General features: G+C 36.4%; 1 protein-coding gene across 5 annotated transcripts in view; it reads left to right on the top strand.

Annotated features, from left to right (window-relative positions):
• The window catches only part of Cd36 (CD36 molecule (CD36 blood group)), a 203,043-nt gene that overhangs the window by 28,761 nt on the left and 150,450 nt on the right, over window positions 1-23,832 (top strand). For 3 of the 5 annotated variants that reach the window (XR_007591253.1, XR_007591252.1, XM_050139814.1), the window contains exons 1-2: window positions 5,760-5,914; window positions 6,541-6,669. The exons of 1 other annotated variant lie outside the window; for it this stretch is intronic. The gene's annotated coding sequence lies outside the window, so the exon portion shown is untranslated. Of the gene's footprint in view, window positions 1-5,759; window positions 5,915-6,540; window positions 6,670-19,652; window positions 19,808-23,832 lie in introns of those variants that run through there. One more of the 5 variants, XM_050139815.1, reaches the window with a different exon arrangement.

The following is a 23,832-nucleotide window of genomic DNA, read 5'->3' as shown; positions in this document are numbered from 1 at the left end:
CATAATCTGAAAGCTGGGGAAACGATTGGGGGGGAGGAGCAAGACACTGTCCTTATGCCACTATTCCACTGTAAAAAGTGTCATTATGATTCTGCCGAAGATTAATTGCCCTCGGCTTTCAGCCAGGGGTGGGGATCTCAAGCAAAAGTGTTGTTTTTCCGGGAGTAAAAAACACTGAAGTAGCATTGGTTTGGTAAAGAGCGGAGGCACCTGCGCTAGATACTTAGTCATAGATCTTAAGGTCCAGGGTTGTGTTCAATACCCTGGAAAGGTGCAATTAAGTCAAGGAAAAAAATGGCTACTGTTTGCAAAGTACCCATTGCAAGGACAAAGAAATATCATAACATCAAATTTAGAAAAATCGTATTGTCTTCCTATCTTTAATAATGTGATATCTGTTGAGAAAAATAGGGTTTGAGTTTTAGAGACAAAATGATTAAAATTCTCAATATTTTAAAGTTTCTTGTCAATGATAATAGAAAATACACTGGATCAGACAGAATGGAGGTGTGGGGTAAAAATGAACTGTAGACGAATATAAGTTCATCTTATTGTAGACCTGAGTTTATGATTCTGAAATCTCTTTCTGCTTAAATAGATGATACACAGTCATTACAAAGATGGTTTTTGACAATTCTGCCTTCCCTAAAACAATAAGGGCACTTTTTGCATCTATTAATACCTCTTTTTTCATCCAAGCAAACTTGCTGGTTCACATTCTACTAGTTAGGAGGACCATTCCGTTTCTCTTTGGAAACATAGAATTAATTTTTTTTAATTTTTATTTCATTTCAAAATTTTAATACATAGCAATTATTTTCTTTAGGGCAACACAATATTGTAGAAAGTATCAACTCAAAGACTTGGAAATGTATTGTTATACAAAAATGATCTCAATTTAGACAGAATTTTATTTTTGTATTATAAGATTACTTTTTTTATCATGTATAGCACAACTTGATGAGTCATGTAAGGAGAAGCACAAATTTAAAGACTGCTTTCCTATGGTCTCCTGCATTGTTTCGGGCAGACAGTTTTAGGGAACTGTGGTTTGGGGAATCAGTCTGAACCAAACACCAAGCTTTTCACTTGTCACTCAACTCCACTAAGTTTCCCAACCTCACAGCATCACTCTCGCCATGTTTATTACTGGGGAAATAATGCTACCTCCTAGTGCTGATAGCAAGATTATTTACATGACGCTTTTGTTTCTGGGGTGCTCGCTAGCATGGGGAAGCACCCTCTTGACTCTGGGGTGCTCGCTAGCATGGGAAAGCACCCTCTTAACTAACCATTAGTCTAACGTAACACAGCTTAGGTCATTTAACAAACGTGCTCCTGGAAGGGTTATCACCATTTTGCAAAGAGTTGGGCATAGAGGCATAAGACTGGTGAAGTAATTTATATGTCAGCGCTCTTCACGACTGGGACACCCATTTTTTCAACCAGATTCTGTCTCTGTGCACAAAGACTTTTAAAACCCTCATGACAATAGCCTTAATTTTGCTGAGCCACAGGAAAGAAAGCTTACAAGACAACATTTCTGTGTAATTCTCGCTGTCTTGTTTACAATGCTATCTCCCTACTGGTCTTATTCTGAAATTTTACTCACATATCCAAATATTTGGACGTTGGCATAAGGGGCAGCTCAATTAAGTTCGAGGTAAAAGAGCCCAGTCCTTGTGCTGGGACGATAAGCATCCCTTCTATGACCGGGTGAGCCACCTGCTTTTTCTTGTTGCCTAATTGAGTTGAGCAATAGGAGGAAAGCTCCAGGACAAACGAGGGACAAAGGCCAGGAAGTGGTTTCCACATGAGAATATGCTCTGGCCTCACACTGCCCCATGCTAGCCTGACTTCTGGGAAGGTCACTTGAGCTCATGAATGTCTTATACTAGAAGAGCCTTCTGTTCAGGCAGTGTGTCTGGGGAATTTAAAAATGAGGAAACCGTGGGGACAAGAAAGGTATTAAAAAGAAAGGGGTGGGAAAACCAAAAGAATATGTTTGAACGATCAATGCAGAGACCTAGAACACAAGCTACCCTCAGATTACGAGTGGAGTTGGTGAAAAAACAGGACTTTTGTTCGAATAACTTTTTCCTTCTGAGATTTATTTGCTTTCATTTATCTTCAGTGTTTTGTTTGTTTGTTTCCATAGGCCTGATAGTGAGTGTTAGCTTTCTATCTTTTTGCCACTCACTGTGAGATGCTCTGGTTTATCTAAAGTAAGGCATATAGAACTATGCTAAGATCTTAATAAGTATTGCATTACCTAAGAAACTGCGCAGTCCTGAAGCTTCTTAAACACCTATTTAAAATGTTTTAGTTTTAAAAATAATAAGGTGTAGTCCAGCAGTGGTGGCACACACCTTTATTCCCAGCACTTGGGAGGCAGAGGCAGGTAGATCTCTGTGAGTTTGAGACCAGCCTGGTCTACAAGCGCTAGTTTCAGGACAGGCTCCAAAACCACAGAGAAACACTATCTTGAAAAAAAGAAAATAATAAGGTGTTTCCAGTTATTTATATTCCTCTTTAATATTGTCCTCATCATTTTAATTAAAACTGGCATAATTTTTATAATACAACAAATTTCCCCTCACTTCCTAAATTCAAATGAACTTTCTTTATAGTTTTCAAGAAACTAAGTATCAAAATGAAAGGTTTGTAAATGTATTTAGTGTGTTCGCCACTTACCCTTAATTATGAATTTTTCACAAGATTCTTTTTATAGAAAGTTAGCATATTTAGCATCTCAATTGACCTCCTTTCAAATTTTAAGGTGAAATATGCATGCAATTTCTAACAGTATGTGATTGGGGTGTTGAACTAATTTATAATGACCAGTCTCTCATATATTCTGCAGTCACAGAAACAAATGGTTTCCTTCACTGGTAGATGAAAACTAGCTGACCCCCAACTCTGAAAGGGCATGGGACCACTGCTGGTCCCTGTGTACTCTCTCTCCTAAGTGTTCCAACTTTTCTGGAATTCCAGTTGTCTCATGTGAGGAGGATGAAAAAGGATATGTCAACGGAAGCAGCTAAATTTCAAATATTTATAAGAAATTTCTAAATTAAAAATAATTATAACACCCACCTAACTGAGAAAGTTTAAGCAAGAAAGTACAACTGGCAAAGCCTAGAAATTCCATAGAGATGCAGATTGTGTCACCAGAACCAAATACTGACATGACAGAAAAGGAGAACAACACTTTAACAAAGCTTAACAAAGCTTGCAGCAGAAACTTGGATACAAGAAGATGAAAGAGAGAACAAAAGGAGAACATGGCACAATAGAAACAAGGAGGCATACTCTGCTTGTGGGCTTTCAGGGCTTTCAGCATCATGAGGCTACTTCCAAGTCTGTCTATCTGTTTTCCTTCCTTCCTTCCTTCCTTCCTTCCTTCCTTCCTTCCTTCCTTCCTTCCTTCCTTCCTTCCTTCCTTTTTTCTTTCTTTATTTCTTTTTTCTATTTCTGTATTTTCTTTTTCATATTTTTATTTAAAAATAATTGCTTTTCATTTACATACCATCCCAAGTTGCTCTCCCTCCTCTTCTTCTGCTCCCCCCTTTTCCCGTTCCCATCCCCTATCCACTCCTCAGAGGAGATAAGGCCTTGCTTAGAGTCAACAAAGTCTGGTATTCCAACATGAGTCAGGACCAAGTTCCTCTCCCCCGTCAAGGCTGAGAATGGTATCCTACTATAGGGAATGGGCTCCAAAAAGCCAGTTCATGAACCCAACATGTGTCCTGGTGTGTCTGCCACGGACTCCACAACAGATCAAGCCACATAACTTACCCACATTCAGAGGGTCTAGTTCAGTCCCGTGCAGGTTCCCCAGCTGTCAGATCCCGAGTTCCCACTAACTCAGGTCAGCTGTCTCTGTGGTTCTTCATGTCTTGCTCTAGATCCTAAGGTGCCAGACTGGAGTGTTTCTTAATCCTCAGACCTCTAAAGCCTCCTTTGTTAGATGCCCTGGATTAGACAATGGGTTCCCACATCTCTCTCACCTCGTGTAATATGAGACTAAGGGGAAGAGAATGGGCAGAGGAGAAATGCCTCACAGGCAGAGGAGATGAGACGGCTGCGGACTGGAGGAGCAAGTAGTCCTGTCTGCATACGTGTGGACTTCTTGACATTGAGACCCCCGTATTCTTTAATACTTTGTGTTCATTTTGTCAGTGTTGTCTGTTTGTTTGTTATGGCTTTGCCTGTACTCTATACTGTCACTGACGTCACTATATAGCAGTGAGTTACCTTGAACTTCTGATTCTGATCATCCACGTACGACTACCAACGTGCACCACCGTGCCCATTTTATTTCATGCTAGATGTCTAACTCAGGCCTCAATGTTTGATAAGCAAGAATACAACCTGTTGAGCATCATCCACCGGTCCCATATCCAGCATGTCTTTAGGGACGAAGTCTTCTAAGCCTCAGAGTCATCTCTAGAAAGTGAGCTACTGACAGAAGCTATTATACATTGGTTTGGCAGTGTTAGCAAATTCAACAAAAGACAGTTCCTTCAAGGCTTGTGTTTAATGTGCTGACTGTGGATAACAGACCTTCTGAGCACAGGCAGCCATGACTGCGATAAAATCAGCAACCAGATAACAAGCAGAGGCCCTGACAGGCTTTTGACAAGTTCTTTGGTTCAGTTCTTTGAAGCCTGTTATGTGAGGGTGTGGTTTAGAACTATTCCTATTCAATTAATAAAGCTTTGGAATCAGTTCGCCATCGAAATTTTCATGCTCGATATTTTAGTATCAGTCTTGTGAGGAGATGAAGGTAAGTTGTGAAGTATTCGGAGCCAGTTAACCAGCTCCAGACTGGCTGCTCTATGTTAGGGAAAATGCACACATCATGAGGTCACACTGGATTCTTCTATGGTTCCTGGAAAACTATAGTCAACTTCCTAAAGAACAAACTTGCAAAATAGATATCTGTTTCCTTCCTCTTTGTGGCAGTGTTCTGAGCACAAATGGATCACAAAATAAAATAACCCATGGAAGAATATTATCAATACTGATCCTTGGAGATTCAGAGCCTTAAATGATTAGGGAGAAAAATCATCAATACTTGGTCTTATTTCAGATATATTTTAATGATCTCATGGTTTTAGAGTATCTTTATTTTTCGTATTTATTTGCTATTTGTCGAGTATATTATTTGATACATATATGCATGCAAATTAGACTCACCAAACATTATCATCTTCAGTCTTACATGTGACAAAAGAGGATCAAAATTATTTTCAGTCTGAGCTTGGTCGTTTTAAAGGACTTTCTCCAATGCTGTCCTCACAAACAATCCTGTCCTTGAATGTACTGTTCTTCTCAAAGATACGTGCTCATATCTTTCTGAGATAACTGTCATGAGTATAATGTCCTACGTATGACAGAGGATGCTGTCAAAGGAATTGCTTCGAGGATATAAGTGGGTTTTCCCTGGAGAGGAATCTGCTAGTAGCTCCTTTGCTCTTTTAAACATTACAGAGTAATTCTTTCTTTTGTCTTTCTTTCTTTCTTTCTTTCTTTCTTTCTTTCTTTCTTTCTTCTCTTTTCTCCCTCCCTCCCTTCCTCCTTCCCTCCCTTCTTTCCCTTCCTTTCTTTCCTCTTTTCCTTTCTTCCCTCTCTCATTTCAAAGAGTAGCTCATTTTCAAGCTGGACAGGTTAACAAACTCAGGGCGCCAAGCTTTCTTTGGTTTACAAACTCCACAGCTTCACTGGAGTGTCAATCAAAATCTCACAGCCATTCTTTGATACTTGGAGGTGGGGCTACATGCAAGCAGCAGTAATTTGACCAGGCACTTAGGGCAAACAGGACTGGAGTTATTCGTGTAACACTGTAACCTGCTACTGCATTTTGACAGCTCTTCTTGTGGCCTTGGACTTTACCTTGGACTTCTAACTGGTAATTACTGATGTGTAATAAGTAAAAATTACCTACCTTAAAGATTTAATGATCAAAATTTATGCCTGCAAAACTAAAATCCTTTGCTTTGCTGGATTATGTTCTTTGTTCTTGTACAGTTTAGAGTATAATTGGGTTTTTCTCTTGTCACAGAGAGGGAATAGTGGGAAGTAGTATATATGCATTCTGGCATCCTGATTAAACTTTTAATTAAGAAAAAAGTCGATACTTGGTGAACTCTACTGTTTTAACTGTAATCTTGCCAGTGATGTCTGTCACTAAGTGAGAAAGGATGATTCAGAAATATCTAAAATTATTTAAGTCCTTTAATATATATGTATATATATACTCATTTAATTAGAGGGACATTTTAATGGGGTTTAGGGGGCAAATTTATGCACAGCTCTCTGCCATATATCTATCATCTAGCTGCCATCTATCATATATAAATCTATATTATATATAACATATTTGTCTGTCTGTCTGTCTATCACCTGTCCATTCATCTGTCCTAAGAAGACAAATGTAGATGGCCCTTTCCTCTCTAAAGAAGGAATAAATACTATAAATGAGGCTTTAGCCTGTTAAGATTTCACAGCAGAGTGGTTGTCTTTGGAATCTTTCAGAAAGAAGAACATATCCGTCCTTGCTTCTGGTGACCGACAATAATAAGCAGAGGTCACAGTGCTCTCTCTGCTGCCGACTTTCCTGGCATGGTGCACGCCAACAGGTCATCTCTGTGAACTATTTGAGAGGTGATTTAGCAACTTTTTTATCGTCTCAAGTTAAATGTTTCATCACTGCAATGTAATTCACTTAACATAAGCTGCTTAAACATTGATGGAATTGTCAATAGTCTACATGAGTATTACTAAAATATCCAACTTAAGTTAGAAATGTTTCTCAATTAGCAAATCACCACTACGATATTTTCCTGGTAATAATTTGCTGACAATAGGAAGCATGTGAAATCAAATCCAGTATTGGAATCAGGCAAAATTTCTGGCACAGTTGCTTTATTGGTCACATCCCATCATGTCGCGAACTTAATGCTTTATGTTATGACTTTCATTGTGATGCAATGCTCTATAGCAATATTTGCACAGATTTACTGTGGTTATATTAAATGGCTGGCAATGTGGCCTAGGGGATTAGAAAAGAGGGCAGCTGGGATAATTAGCCTCAGTGGGCACTGGGGGAATGCAGAGCTGAATGTGTTTGTAGACTGGAGGAGAAAAAATACTATTGCCTTTCAAAGATCAAAGCTTTGCTTGCATCTAAATCTTTGAATATTTCCAGTGAGAAGCATAGTTTGTCCCTTAGGTAACTAATAACACTGCTTTCAAACTATAGACAATCTAGAGTGCTCAATACCAGATAATTTCTGCTTTAAATGAACAAGCTTACCTAAAACTATAATTATTAAATACGAATTGAAATGTTTTAGTGTATAGTTGTGCTACAAAACATGTTTTCTATTAAAGGACAATAAATCCTTAATTTCAACCTTATGCAAATGAGTATCCCAGAAGAGCTTGATATTGTGTTCTGTATTTTTTGTTGAATTATTAGTACTTATCTGCCCAATTCATACGAGAAACTAATCATTTCTATACTTAATTATATGCACTTAGCATTGTACATATTCAAGAAATTCTCAGTGCAAATACTATTTCCTAAACTGCAAGACCAGCCAAACAGGGGACCTGTGAGGATTGCTGTTCTACTGGATAATCAAGGAATCTTTCACTGAGTTTGGTAGCACAACAGTGATATTTGTTGTGCAGAGATGATGAAAGACCAATGGAGTCCTAAGTATAAGCAGTCTGTGGAGCCTTAGGTTGCTTAGGAACTCAGTGACTATGGGCTTGCTATGGCAACCCAAGTTATCAGTGAGTGCAACCTTAGCTGGCATTCTGCTAAACCTCCATATTTTGTAGGCAAGAATACTCAGATAATCCCTTCTATAAATCTCAGGATTTTTATTATTTATGAAATTAGAATAAATGGACTAAAATTTGAAAATTACTATTTATAATAGATTACGCTTATATGAAATTGATTTTTAATCCTGTGTTGGATTTTAAATTTATAGTGTCTCCTGTTTGTTATTTTATTGTTTTTTCTCTCTCCATATATATATATATAGTTATAGATTAGATAATTAGATAGATAGATAGATAGATAGATAGATAGATGATAAGATAGATGTAGATATAAGTAGATAGGGATATATAGAGAGAACTAAGCATGGTGCATTAAAACTGAAAGAGAGTAAAATTAGTGCAGTATATTATTTAGGTGCTATATCAAATGCTTTATAAATATGACTCAATAGTTTTGTTTAAATATTCTACATATATAGTACAACTTACTTGTTTTTATTTTACACTACTAACTCATTTGCAGACCATATAGATGTATATTTACGTATAATTCCTCCTTAAGACTTTACTTTAATAGCAATGTAATATGCTATACTCAACATCAAAATCATCTGCAGAGCACATTTTGGAGGTCATTGCAAAGGCATGAAGGAGACTGCTTCTGTTCGTTGTGTAGATCCTCGAGGCAGGGTGTTTCAGGGTGTGTAGCCCCTCATGCCTGTGTCTTTCTGTGGCGAGGAGTAGCCTTACTCTTATCCACACTTGTGCCATACAGAAGCTGTGCCCTTCCTTGCACCTCTCCCTATACGAATGCTGTGCTCCCCTTATCTCTGTATTAACTCCAACCTTGTGTTTATCACTATCAATAGCACAGGCAGAGGCAAAGGCTCTCCTGAGACCACACACCACAGGCTCTATTTACCGTTCTATTCTCCTGGGCATTATCATTTGTGCATTTTTGTTTTGATATTTAAGATCTCACCTGGTTAATATTTCTCTTGAGAGAAGCAGTAGCAGTTTGACTTAGGTTTTTCAGAAAATGTCACAATTAACACATTCATTATTTTTATACCTATTTGGTATTCATGACTCCTCAAATAGCATCTGTGAATTGCTGAGGGTATTAACTCAGCTAGATGGTGCCTCTGTAGATGGTAATTAGCCACAACTCACAGGTGGAAACAAGCACAAACATAGAACTGTGGGCTGCTTTCCTGGAGTTAACTGTCCTTGAAAGCCTAACCCAGGGCTTTTTAAGATCCCAATGAACTTTCACTAAGCAGATCATACATTGCATACGTACTTCCCCTTTATGTTAAAAAATAGTTTCCTAGTTGGGCAGTAGTGGCTCACACACTTAATCGCAGTACTTGGGAAGCAGAGGCAGGTAGATCACTGAGCTTGAGACCACCCTGGTCTACAGAGTAAGTTCTAGGACAGCCACGGCTACACAGAACAATCCTATCTCAAAAAGAAAACAAATAAACCAAAACAAAAGATTCTTTTCTCATACAACTCATATGATATATCCTGATCACAGTTTTCCCTCCCTCTACTCCTCCTAGTTCCTCCCAAACTTCCCTTCCATTCCCTTGACAGTCTACATGGTTTGACATCTGTACATGGTGAACAGTTTACAATGAAGTTCCAAGAACTGATAGAGTTTACAATGAAGTTCCAAGAACCTTGGGGCAAGCCATCAAAAGTTTGAGAAGACTGTCTGTTGGTCATGTTTGTTTCTTCCTGACATCTTATAACTCATTTTTACTCATTTTGAAACCTTCTTTTCTACACCATTTTTGGTGAGTGTATTGAATATTCATGCTTTCTATAACAAATATAAAATTCAACATCTTATTTTTAAGATTCCAATGAACAGACTGTGATGATGTATTTAGTAGCTAATATCTAATTGTTTTTCAAAAAGATCGAGATTATTTCAGGGTTCTTGGCACTGTAAAAGATTCCATCCATCCTTACAAGGTCACCCATCTGTATGCCAGTCTATATGGGGACAGGAGATTGGCTAGCAGAATCAGAACACAAAGGACTTGCAATAAGCCAAAACAAAGCATACAACTTTTTAATGATATTCATTTAAGGCTCACACAGTTAATTGCTTTAACAATTTTTAGAAATTACCCTTAAATCAAGATATGATCATTAATACATAAACAGAATTTGCACACAGAATTATTTAAAATTTTTAGAAGAAACATGTTATTTATTAGAACATTGTAATTATATAACAAATATCTTATAGAACGGAATAATTCAAGTTATTCTTATAAGTATTTCCCAATTTAGAGTAATCATTTGATATATATTGAACATATTCAGTTTTTGTTTAAGCCAAACTATACCTGTCACATTGTATGTTTAATGTCTACTAAGTCAAAAACTTTACAAGTGTAAAGTTTTCAATTTCATGTAAAATAACTGGAAAAGGCAAGTATTTAGCACAATCATGCTTTTATACATGCATACCTTGACACTTAGGCTATTTGGTATCCATTCAAAAAAAATCTTTGGATAAAATTATATTCTAGTTACTGTTTTAAACTCTGGGATATATGATACAAATTAGAGGAGTAATTACCAGTAAATATGAAGGTATGTGTCGTGCGTCTTTCTACCTTGATACTCATAAATTTAACTTGGGGGTGTACAATTTCTGCGGTAGCAACACTCATGTACTCTGAAAAAAAACACAAAATTTTGAAATATAGTAATGTGAGATCTTACTGCATATTGTTGCCTATAGATTTGTATATTATAGAATTTATTATGTATACAAATATTTTTCTATTTTTCTTTTGTTTTTAAAAAGAGAACTATTATTTCAAACAGACATCTTGACGACACAAGGGGAATTAAGTGATTGTTTATAAATTAGTTGGTTTTTGTTTGTCTTAAGTATATGTGATCAGGCTAAGTTCTGTAAGTTCTGTGCAAGCATTAAGACTAAGGCTTCAGGTCCCCAGCGCCCATGCAAAATCCAGATCATTAATTCACATGTGTAATTCCAGCACTAGAAATAAGAGATAGGCAGATCCTTGCAGCTTTCTGTCCAGCCAGACTAGTGGAAACCATGAGTTCGATGATCAATAAGAGACTTTCTCCCCCAAAAATGATGTGAAGAGCAATTGGTGAGGACACACAGCATCAGCCTCTGGCTTATTACCACATAAAGGACCATCTCATGCACACATGCANTTTAAAAAAAATAATGGGTTTTTTGTTGTTGTTTTGTTTGATTTTGTTTCTTTGTGTAGCTTGAGGTATTCTGGAATTTGCTCTATAGACCATGCTAGCCTTGAAGACTGCCTGCCACTGCTTCCCAAAAGCTGTGATTAAAGGTGTGTGCCACCACTCTCCCCAAAAGTAAATTTTTGATACTGATTCTCCATGCATTGCCAAAGGTCATCTCTGCAAGATAACCAGTGGTGTATGACTATTAGAACAGAAAGTTCTCATTATGTTATCAAAGGCCTGAGGATATTAATCTGGAAGAAATGTTATTATCTTTCTTTTATCTAGAAAAAAATCTGAAAATACTGGAATCATTTTTAAAGGTCATGACTTACGGAATTGTGGTGGGTTAATCTGATCAAATGTATGGATTAAACTTCATCTTTATACATAAAAGCGAATCTTCAGAACACATGCATGCATTAGATCCTTCTAAAGTAGATTATATGCCATTATTACATTTTAATTTTATTTACATAGGATTAGATGAAATTGGAAGGTGCAATGTAGTCATGGAAAGTCATTTTATAAACAGAAAGGTTTTTCACACCAATAATTTGCACCAAAATACATCAAAATACCAGTGTTTTTCCAACCAAATGGCATACCAGGTAAACTGGAGAATACCACAGATTTAATCCCATGTTCAATTTCTAATTTTGATTTAGAATGGAGTGACATGTATGAGCTCAAGATAGGAAGCAGCAAAAGAAGCTGCAGTTTTGTTTCACACTGTTTAGATGGGGTGAGCTGCCCCTGGAAGGCAGAGAGCAGTAAAACAGAAACATCTGTTAAGTGGATAAAATGAGCAGGGCTATAAACAGAGTCAAGGACTACAGGAACTTACGGTTTCCTCTCACTTAAGAGCTTGTACTCGTGTATGTGGACTTGTAATACATTGTTTTGGATGCACTCCCAAATTCACATACTTAGAAGCAGATGTCATGGGGGAAAAAATTAAGTTCAAAACAAGATGTCAAATAGTCAAAAATAAACAAGGACAGTGAATATAAAGCAGCTAGGACAAAAAGATAAGAAGGAGCTAAGACCATTCTGAAAGCTATCTATAGAATCTGTCTTCTGGTATGTTCGTCTTCATGGCTTTTATTTAGGTTAGCATAAAACGTGACTATCATGTTTCTGGCTGATTGTTTTATTCACTTCAAATTTTCTTACTCTCATCCTCTTCCTTTCAACTAGTGTTATTATAAAAATTTCCCCAAGGAGTTATTGAAAATGAGAGGAAAACATCCCAGCAATGCTCTTGGATCACATCCAGAAATTATTTTTAGTTCTTAGAACACATGGAGGATCATGCTACAAGCCATATACATAGAGCTTGGAAAGACATTTGACATCCTTAACATATCCATTTTGAGCACCAAAGCAGTTTATTACTAACGAAGACAGTATTCCAGAGCACCACAAAGTATATGTCGATTCCATGAGCTGCAGACCTTATACTTTCAGGCAAGGGCTGGAGGCATTCAAGATTAGAATGGGGTTATTAGGTGGGATGCTAACTAAAGCTAAGAGACCGTAGGCTTCCAGAGCCAGAAAACAGGGCTGTGTCCTGGAAGTCTAGCATAAATTTTGTTCTCCTCAACTACTGTAAAAGTCACAGAACTTGCACCCCAGGTAGACTCATTTGAAGGTAATATTGCGCAACTCATAAAATTCCATAGCCCACTACTCTTTCCTTAAGTTATAGCCAGGAACCAAAGAGGAAAGTTCCATGCAGGAGTATGGAAAACAATGGGGTTGATAGACATTGATATAAAATCTGCTTCACGATATCTATACCTACCCCAAAGAGACAGAAAGATGCTTCTTTCTTTGTAATCCACAAGGTGAAATGCCCAAATCACTGTCAGTGTTCAAATATGGGAAGCAAACATGAAAGTCGCTGCTATGAAGTCAGGGCTGAAACAAGAATGAGTGAGTTAGTGGGGCTTCCGTTATTCACAGTTCAGTAGGCGCAATTTCAAAGGGAACCTTTTCTCTTCTTCCCCACAATGTTTGAAATTCTTTCATCCAAGCAGGTCAGTACATCCATTGCAAATACCATGCAGGCTGATTCTGAACTTAGAATCTACATGTCATGTCCTGGTAACCTGCTACTTCTCAGTCTTCTGGAGTCTAATATTTTCTAGGATGCTTTATAAAAGTATGAAACCAAGACATGTAAATGATTCATAGCATTCCAAGAAAAACATTTTGTTCTGAAGGTTTTTTGACATATGTGACAAGCATTCTATATATTTTAAATGTCATACAACAACATTATATCAATATAATATATAAGCCTATATTGTTCGCAAAGTATTTGATTATACTTTGTTGAAACTGAAAAAAAAATTCTTAGAGTATGAGATACTCCTATTTTTTTATTTTAAATGTTTTATTTACTTTACATACCAACTACTGTTCTCCCTCCCCTCCTTCTGCTTCCCCCCAACTCCCCACAACCTACCCTCCATCTACTCCTATGAAAGGGTGAGGCCTCCCACGGGGAATCAACAAAACCTGGCAAATAAAATTGAGGCAGGATTGAGCCCCTCACCACTCCATCAAGGCTGAGGGAAATTCTCAGGAATCAACAAGAATGACCCCAGCTAAGACCCTGTAAATAATAGAGAAGTACCTGAACTGGCCTTCTCCTATAATCAGATTGGTGAACACACTAACTGCCATCACAGACCCTTCATCTAGTAACTGATGGAAGCAGATGCAGAGTCCCACAGCTAAGTACCAGGCCAAGCTCCAAGAGCCCATTTGAAGATATTCCCATTTTTAATAGGATGGATGACTAAAAATCCGAAGGACACTGTTTTTCTCAGATTTATTTATTTTGTGTGTTATGACCATCTTGCTTTTGCTACTTTTTTGGTGTGTGTTGTACCAGGTATGTACATGGTACACTTGGAGGAAGGTATCAGAGCTCTTGGAACTAGACTTTGGGATGGTTGTGGGCTCTCATGTAGGTGCTTGGAAACAAACCTGGAGCCTCTGCAAGAGCAGCAAGTGCTCTTAACTGCTGAATCAACCTCCTAGTCCCCTAAGCATACTATTTCAAGATCTCCAGAGTTTGCTTTGAGACGTACAAGTTACTTAAGAGACATAAGATATTGCTATTTTCAAGAATCAATCTTCGAGAGCCAGTCTGGAGACATGAGGCACTATTTCACTGGAGATTGCTTTCCACATAAAAGTACCTGAAACTTCCCTGTCATTCAGAGGCAAGGTTCGTGCCAGGTGGTTCTTTAAAAGTCAGGGCAGGAGGATCCTACTTCTTCCCTCGACAACAATGAGAAGCGTCAAAGACGGACTATTTCCTATGTGGTGAAATGTGAAATAAGCCATTGTTATGTCAGATCCTTCTTGGAATACATCTCCCTTGGCTTTACAAGAAAAGCTAATTGGGTTTCCACCCAAGGTCTTGGGAACAGTCAGTGACTCTGCTTGTGTTCCTGGACATGCATTTAACTCTTTCAGAAACCGAATGCTGTTCTCTAGTCTTCAAACAGAAGACACAAATATCTATGTCATTTATGCATTCATAACACAGACTTTTCAGTCTCATTAAGAATATTTAGTAAATGGAACAAAGCCGCCAAGCCTGATGTTTAATCAGAAAAGCAGATTGTTCTGTGTGAATGCATTAATCATGTGCGTCCATTCCATTACTGCTCAAATGGCACAAGAATTAAAATGTTATTTAGAATCACAAAGCATATTATTTTGTACATCCCAAGGGCCACTGCAGAGGAAACCATTAATTCTTTACTAATGTATTTTTTATTTATTTCCTTTTTAACACCCCCTTTTCAGGAACTCTGCTGTAGCCTGGGTCTGCTACAAAATTCCTCAGCAAGAACATTAGTTTGTCCTCAATTATAATAACTGCTTTGACTTTCTGCCATGTAACCCTTCATGCTAACTAACTGAATGAAATCTTTCCTCCCTTCACTCATTGCATGCTTAATGCTCTGCTTAGCTGTTAAGTGGGGCTGTGTCCTGCTGTTTCAGCACATTGGGCTTTGAAATAGTTGCTCTTTCTACATATTTTTTCTCTTTTCTCCTTATGGTCTTCCATGTAGAATATAAACAAAAATAGCATCCTGACAGATTAGGTTGAAATTAGCATTTCCTTCATTGTTTTAACCCATAACTTCAACATTGGCTTTCTTTCCCTCTCCAGAGAGAGTTAAATTGTTAGCAAACTGTTCACGTAAGAATTGGGTCTGCCAATACCTTTCTGTTTCATGAGATTTGCATATTGACCTAGCCATGCCCACATGAGAAGTTTCCCCAAATAGAGAGGTGTTATCTGTTCATTCTTTTACTTTATGCACAGCTCCTCCTATGGCTTCTATTAAGCACATAAGTAAGTTTATTTTGTGTTTTTAATGTGCTCCGTCACACTCTCTTTTGATTCATTTGGGTCGTGTGGTGTAAGTCTACTGTGTGCTTTAACTTTCCCTATTTGGTATTTGAAGGGATCCTTGGAATTTTCTTTTGAAAGTAATATTAGTAATCTCATTTATGTTTTCAACATTTTATCAGAATACTACAACTCTACAACATATTAATGTTTGTTTATTAATAAAAAAGTGTTCAAAATCAATGAAACAGTCTTTAATGCTTCTATTAGGTAAACAAGCTAAAATTGAAACACGTATCTATGTTAAAATTCTACATATAACATGCAACACATGTGCAAAATATGTCTTCATGAATGATCTTTATTGTTCTTTGAATATTAAGTAATAATTGATAATTAGTTTCCTTGCCATTGTTTTGTTAATTTGATATAATTTATAGGGTATTAAAATTCAGCTTTATCTTATATGAGTGCTAATTACTTCCTGTTCATTGTTTATAGTATGCATGCATAATTTTCCTCCTCATATAATATCATATCACTTTGATTTTATTCAATTCCTAAATCTATAATTTTAATAGGATGTATAAAACTGTGTATTAAGAATGTATTTATCATTTATTCTATTTAATGTATCATTATTGTATGTGATGGGGGTGGGGCTTGTGTGCCATGGCTTACGTGTGGATGTCAGAGGCAGATTTTGGCTGTCTGTTTCCAACTTTCATCATCATTTCCAGGGATTAAACTCATGTTCTTGGGTTTGCATTGTCAACGTTTTTTCCCTTAAGTCATCTAGCTGGCCTATGTATCCTTTCTTCCCCAGAAAATGGATTTAATCTCTGTTTTGGCAAGCATCACCGTGAAGACCTTAGAATTTTCATAAGAGTCTAGTCCGAGGGGGCATGGTGGGCAACTGAAGGAAAAGAAATTAAGTAGATCGTGTCTAGAATATAGTAAATGCCCAATGTGACAACACTGTCACTTTATGACTCGCTTAATATTAAAAATATTTCTTACCTATACAGTCTAAAATTATATTCCAATTTTTACGGAGATGTTACTTTTCATTTGCTGAAGTCTCAGAGAAAAACAGCTCAAATTCCATAAACAGTTATCAACTATTCTGAACCACAAACAGCCTAGATTTTTGTTTAAACATACACCATAATGTTGTAGCCACCATAGGACTTTTCATTCAGCTTGAAGGTGTAGGTGTGTGGGCTTCCTCCTCCACTGCAGGAAGACATCAGCGAAACAGTGACTACTTCTTGCCTGGTTTCAGATCCTATTCTGAATAAAGAGGAGCCAGAGATGAGTCATCTAGAAGTCTCTGTAGAGGTCTTGTCATCTGTCACTTGTCTCTTCGGTCTGTCCCAATGTTTGTGTTACTCAACGTGTTGTGCTTCCTCTTTTCACAAGAGCTGAAGTGCAGGAATCAGCCATCTAAAGCACTGACATGAAGGTTTTTTTTTAAAAAAGCCATAACTTCTGGGTAAAGCACATTATTTTTGAAATCTTAAAGCAAAGAGAAGCATCATAACCATGACACAACCTTTAAATACAAGCGAGAGGAAGTTAATGAATAAAATCCTACTGTAGTTTAAAGAAATACTTTTTAAATAGTAACCTTTTAGTTAAACAATTTTTTTTAAAAAAAATATCAAATGTCAAAAGATTTTCTGCTTCTCCACCATCTATAGCTTTGGAGTTTCTTGTATAACTTGACAAAACTGCAGAACAAAGCAGACAAGAACAGACCAAAGGATTGGTATTTGATGCCTCATGCACACTCGAGTCAATTCTTATCTAGCAAGAAAAAGATGAAAAACATCTGACTGGTGTTCTCATAGCAATGAGACGTCCCCAAGGTGCCTTATGTCCACTGACTTTCCTATTCTGCCATGCATATCTGTTTGTGGATTGCTGCAATGGCTAACTATAAGGCTACATGTAGTTCACATAGAACACATCAGCTACAAATATGGTTAAATGATCATTAAGAATGAAAATCTCGGCCTGCTGAGTGTTTGAGGATCTGAGCCCCATTGCCAGAATCCATGAAAGAACCCCAGGCCTGGCCATTCTCCTCCCAGTGCTGGGGAGATGGAAACACGCAGACAGCTGGGAATTTATGGCCCTCCATCCTAGCCCAGTCACCGAGTCCCTAATGCCAGTGAAAGGCCTTGTCTCAAAAAACAACAAAGAAATGGACAAATGGTAGACAGAGTTGCCCTCTACCCTCCATATGCATTGAACATATGGACACATATCTCTGTATGAATATGTTGAATATGTTTTGCACACACATAAATACACATACATGTACATATTCTCTTTCTCCATAAATACACATATACAGACGTACAAAACAACCCAAATCTTTACTTTCAAATGGACATAATATTTTTCAACGACTTATTGCTCAGCTTGACATTCATGCTGTGCATTTGATTCTTCTGTGTGCTTTTTGAGTCTCATTCAAGTTCCTTGGGCACTATTGGCTGTGTTGACTATGCGGGTGAACATTCACCAGTGGCCCCTCAGAGTGTAAACTTCGTTCTTTAGCCTGTTCAATGGTGTCTGCGGCACTTTTCTCTCCAGAGAGAGCCAGAAGGTGACATTAAACTGCTGACCAAAACACAATCCAAGTGAATGTGGCATTCACTTAAGCAACTATTTTCAGGAAATATGTTTTTCTGTTAGTGTTCACATTCTGTTAGTGGTCAATATTCTCTTTAAGACGGAACTTTTCTGCCTTTGTGTTGAAAAGCTGTTTCTAGACTGTCGTGTTGATATTTATATGCATGAGAATTTAATTTGAGGAAAAGTATTTATATCAAAAAGAATGAAGTCCATAACAGATATTTATAAAATATAAAATCTCAATCAAAATATTTACTAAGATATTCTTCATCCTCGCTTGTCATCTCATGCAATGGAGATAAAATGGTCTCAGTTATAAGACGATTGCCTATAGTTTCCTTTTCTGGAATCTCTAAGTAACTCTTTTGAAATGAATAGGGGAATTAATTTATATTGAGGTTACACAAAATCATTTTATCTTTCTCCCCAAGTAAGTGGTCTGAAATCAAAGTGAAAATCCAATAAAACTGAAGTATTTCAATGGCCTCATGTTTATAGTTAGATGAATGTGTCGGTATGGTCTCCTTGCAAATCTCGGTCAAGATTAATGTGAAAAAGGAGTCTGAGGTTTTTCTCCTATGATATTTCACCCCAAATATTTCACGCCTACAGGAGACAGCAAGAGCAATCTAAAGCCAAGGACTGCCTTAAACCTGAGCCCGTCAACTAAATATATCCCTGTCTGTTCCTCCTAGGTTGCTTAATTTCAGGAGAGACTTGCAGACAGATTTCTAGCGACCCTGCCAGCTCTAGGTCAGAGTAACCTTCTGGAGGGGTCACCTGTCTGATCCTGGGATCTTATGAAAGTAGTCCTCATTTTGAGGTCTTTGCTTTTCCCAAAGTCCCTTGGTCTTCTGTTTGGTTAGGCACCAATACTATTTGTTCCATATACCTTCTGCCCTGAGACACCATGCTCAGTAGTATTTAGATTTGAGTGTTTTTTGCTAGTTATATTTTGGATGAAGACATTTAGATTTTATCTTGGTTTTTGGGTTTTGAGAATAATTTCACCATTCTCATATATTTCAGCAAAATTAACAACAAAAAAATGATAAATAGTTCAGAACTTCCAGCTAGAACAATAGGCCATTTCCTTTTGTAAAATCTGTTTGTCATCCTTGTTGATTGACAGCGTTTCCGATTGTTTTCTAAATTATTAGTTTGAACGTACTTCAAGTTCCTGTTATGTAGTATAGAAAAGGACTCTTCTTTGCATTTTATGAACTAGGATTTGCAAGCCTAGTTGTAACGGGCCAGCGAGTTCCTTAATTTACTTTCTACTCTCTTTCAGCCCAACATCTGGAATAATGATTGCATTTGAAAACAAAGTATAGGAGGGGTGGCTCACTTAATCAGTTCCGTTTGGTTCTCTGGTTCTCTGACCTCTGACTTACTTGGGTGGGAACATGGTCAAAAAAAAAAAAAAAAGGAATATAGGTGATGGGTCTTCTCCAGAAATAGACCCTTGTGAACTTAATAGCAGTGATGTTTGCCTTGCCCTTTTTTTTTTTTTTTTTCAATTCCGCTGGCAACAAACCACAAACTGGGCTCTGACACTGAGTTTTTTGTTTTTTGTTTTTTTTTTTTTAAGCTTGTTTCAACTCTCACACACATAAGTAATGAGGAATTCAGGCTAGGGGTTTTCTGCTGAGGACCTTTGCTTTTTGCCAGTTGCTTTCTGAGATGATTGCAGCAACTGGTGGAGAGTTCCTTAGCCTTGCAAAGGTAAGTCAGATGTTTCTTTCCTTAACTTAAAAAAGAAATAAAAATGATGGAAATTGTTTTATCTTTCAATAGATAGGAGATGACAGTATTTAAAAAGCAACTTTTATACCAAAGAAAGTGAGTCTATGTAAAAGTCAGTGCTATCTTCTAGACTTCATTTCAAACTGAATGTGTTGTTTATCAAGCTTCCTATATTTCTGTTTAATAGTATTAAAAATATGTTCAGTGGCTAATGACATTTGAATTTATGATTCTTGATATCATCTGTAATTGTCGACATTAATTTTTTTCAGTATTTAAAATTATTTAAATCCAATAATTATTTAAAATTATTTAAATCCAATAATTATTTAAAATTATTTAAATTGTCTACTTAAATATGTTTCCTTTAAATGGTGACAAGGAGCATTCTTAGTGAGCATTGATACAGTGAAATTGGTTTCTGCAAATGACTTGTTAATCTTATACCAACAGTGTGTCTTGTATGCAATTTGTTATCTGTTACTTTTCAGTGTTATTGGGTTGTTGAAATTTCAATGCACAACTTTTAGTGAACTTGATTTCTCTCTACATGATTAGGAGCAATACATGAACTAAATATACATTTGCCAAGCATTTTTCTTTAATGAACAAAGATATTTTACTTGCTAAAAAGGACTGGGTTACTTCAAACAATGACTTAAAGTTTAATTAGTGTGTATGTATTAGTATACAATTTAATATTAAATTTAAAATAAAAAGGGAAATTAATGCCTTTAAAAATTCAAAAAAAATGTTTCAAATATTATTAAGTCATTTCCATAACTCATAATTTTGAGTTTAAAGAATAGCTAAATCATTCTAGATAAGTTGACTATCTAATTAAATAATGTTATAAATAACTATAAATGGCATAAATTCTTTTTTTTTATTTTTATTTTTTTTGTGAATAAGAAAATGAAAACTTTATTTGAATTTAAAAAGAAAAGAAACAAACATGACAATAATATTTAATTAGCTACAGTATGCTCATGTTTCTGTGTGCTAATAAGATGACATAGGAACATAGTGGAAGAGTGGGCATAAAGATAAATTCTTTATAATTAATTTAAATTGTTTTTGAAAATGTAAGGGTTCCAGGATTTTTCAGTCCTTTTTGAGATGATTTTAAGTAGGTAATGCCTATTAAAAATGTAGAAAAACATTGTTGTAAATATTGTTTTGTGAATAAGTAAGAATAAAATCTTCAAAAAGTTTTACAAGTTGGTTTTTCAGAAATCTTTGAGAGTGTATAAATGAAAAATAATGTAAAATACACTTTCTAACAAGATAATTGTTAAAGCAGAACAATAAACTAAGTTCAGATTATCAGATAACAGGTTGGCCTGGGGAAAAAATTAAATTTAACAATGGGAGTGGTGCTTGTACAGAGCGTACTGAAAACTTTGGAATTCATTTTGAATGTACTGGTTGTTTCTCTTATTTTTAATGAAGATTGTGGGTTTTTTTCAATTACTTTGCATGAATTTGTGTTATTTGCCTATTTTGCTCTTAATTTCCTGAAGAAATTAATTATGTTGCTATTTTTGTAATTTAATCCAAGATATTAGAGTTAACTTACTAAAATCTCAAGTAACATGGTTTGAGGGTGAGTAATTTACATATTCATTTTATTGAAATTTGAAAATATTTATATATTTTATATGATTATATTTAGTGGGATTTTCCAAATCATGCCATTGAGCAACATGAAGTAACAGCTATTTCCTGCATTATGGTTGCTTAAAATGATATTGCGTATTACCCCAAACTCATTATGTGTAAAACTTAATTTCTTATGGTGGGATTATCGATACCTTATCATGTTTGATTTTATTGAGCCCTTGCAATCTTGCTTAATCTACTACAACTCAGAGAAAACAGAATCAAAGCTAATTTATGAAAACTTAGAAATAAATATTTAGTTTTTAATTTGAGATTTCAAAGCCTGAATATCTTCTAACTATCGTAGAATTTAGGGTAGAGAAAGAAACACTAATAGCATTTCTACTTAGGGATAAATTATTAAAATATTCTTACCCATGGCTTGTATCTCCAGTCTCACTTCATTTATGTTTTAAAGGAGACAGAGCCTAGGTCATTGCTATGTCTGTCCATTGTCAACAATTGTCAAAGAAACTCAGCTTATAGAAACCATAGAAATGATTCCCAGACTTGGGAAAGAAGGTAATACTTTTGGATCATCAACTAGATATTCTTTGAATTTGTTGCTCATTGAAGAGATCTTCCTGCTGTTAAGTTTAAGCCAATGTGTCTAAAGAAATCATTGAAAGATTGTAGTTCTCCTTTGTTCTGACTCTAAAAGACAGGCTTACTTTGCATGACTTGGGTATCATGTGCATAGTACAAACTCTTTATTGTTTACAAAAGATTATCATCACCAAGAGAAGTTTTATTGTAATTTGCTAAGTTTAATTGAGTAGAATGATTTATTAACATTACAAACACCTGTTTATGTTTGCTGAAATGTTTGCTTTCATATGATCTATTAAGATGTAAATGGACATGAGAAATACAAAAGATTCTAGTGACTTCAATGAGACAAGGAATTAGAGATCACCTTATCAAGATATTTCTAAGTTTTTTGCAGAATGCTTGAGTTCTGCAGTGGTGGTTTAGAACCCCTGGGAGGAATAGTTGAAAGAAAGGCCATAGTTCTTCCTTTCTACCATTTAGTTCTTCTAGGAGCTTTTGTTTAATACCAAAACATATGTGCAATTTAACCTGAGTGTTCTATTTCTACCCAAAAGTTTAGAAAGTTGGCCTCAGGTCCTTTGTTTCAGGATGATCAAGTATTATCAGATAACTGAACTCCTTTGTGTGGGTTTGAGTATATATTTTGTGTTTATAGAATCATGACTCTCCAAAGGCCAGTAGACATGGTGGAAGGTAAATGTACGAAAAGGACATAATACATTGTGAAAATTCCGTTCTCATACTCATACTCAGCCTGTTATTCACTAAATCTCCCCTCATGGTATTGTCACATAAGGTTATCATGGGTAGGTGCTGCTCTTTTCCTGGGTACAGAAGATTCTCCATGAAGAGAAGAGTCTTGTTGCCTTGTTTCCTGTATTTGAAAGTGGAAGAAGCTTTACATGTAGAATAGGAATTTTCATCTGTCAGTAGATGATAAAACCAGTAAAACCTATGTCCCAATCTGACGCTGAAACATTTTCACATTTTACACTGCTCACATCTCTGAAAGTGCTACCTGTGGGCCATGGCTCTTCTGGGTGGAGTTTCCGAGGGAACCTAACTTGAAGCACACATGGGAATAATTAGAGAGTCTCAGAAGAATTTGTGCCACTGCCTAGCCTACTTGCCAGAGAGGCTGCTTTTTAGCTCATCCTACCTCAGGCTTTGCCGAGTCTCAGTTTCTACTTGCTTCCCCATGTAGTGGAAAGGCATTGTGCTTCCAATTTTATGACAACAGGAAGAGGAAGAAGAAGACCACTTCCCTTGCTTCTTTTAAAGACTTTGTAAACTATAAACTCCATTCAAAAGTCCAGGAAGAGGAATCTGTATGTATTTAATACACCAGATAGGAGATAGAAGCTGATCCACCTTAGAGTCAACAGTTTCTACTTGCTTCCCCATGTAGTGGAAAGGCATTTTGCTTCAAAGTTCATGACAACAGGAAGAGGAAGAAGAAGACCACTTCCCTTGCTTCTTTTAAAGACCTTGTAAACTATAAACTCCATTCAAAAGTCCAGGAAGAGGAATCTGTATGTATTTAATACACCAGATAGGAGATAGAAGCTGATCCACCTTAGAGTCAACAGTTTCTACTTGCTTCCCCATGTAGTGGAAAGGCATTTTGCTTCAAAGTTCATGACAACAGGAAGAGGAAGAAGAAGACCACTTCCCTTGCTTCTTTTAAAGACCTTGTAAACTATAAACTCCATTCAAAAGTCCAGGAAGAGGAATCTGTATGTATTTAATACACCAGATAGGAGATAGAAGCTGATCCACCTTAGAGTCAA

The sequence above is a fragment of the Alexandromys fortis genome, unplaced genomic scaffold, assembly GCF_014885135.2.
Source record: "Alexandromys fortis isolate MF-2015 unplaced genomic scaffold, M_Fortis_MF-2015_v1.1 scaffold_38, whole genome shotgun sequence".
In the NCBI taxonomy this organism is placed as follows: domain Eukaryota; kingdom Metazoa; phylum Chordata; class Mammalia; order Rodentia; family Cricetidae; genus Alexandromys; species Alexandromys fortis.
Note: the sequence above shows the minus strand (reverse complement) of the source record. Positions and strands in the feature narration are given on the sequence as shown.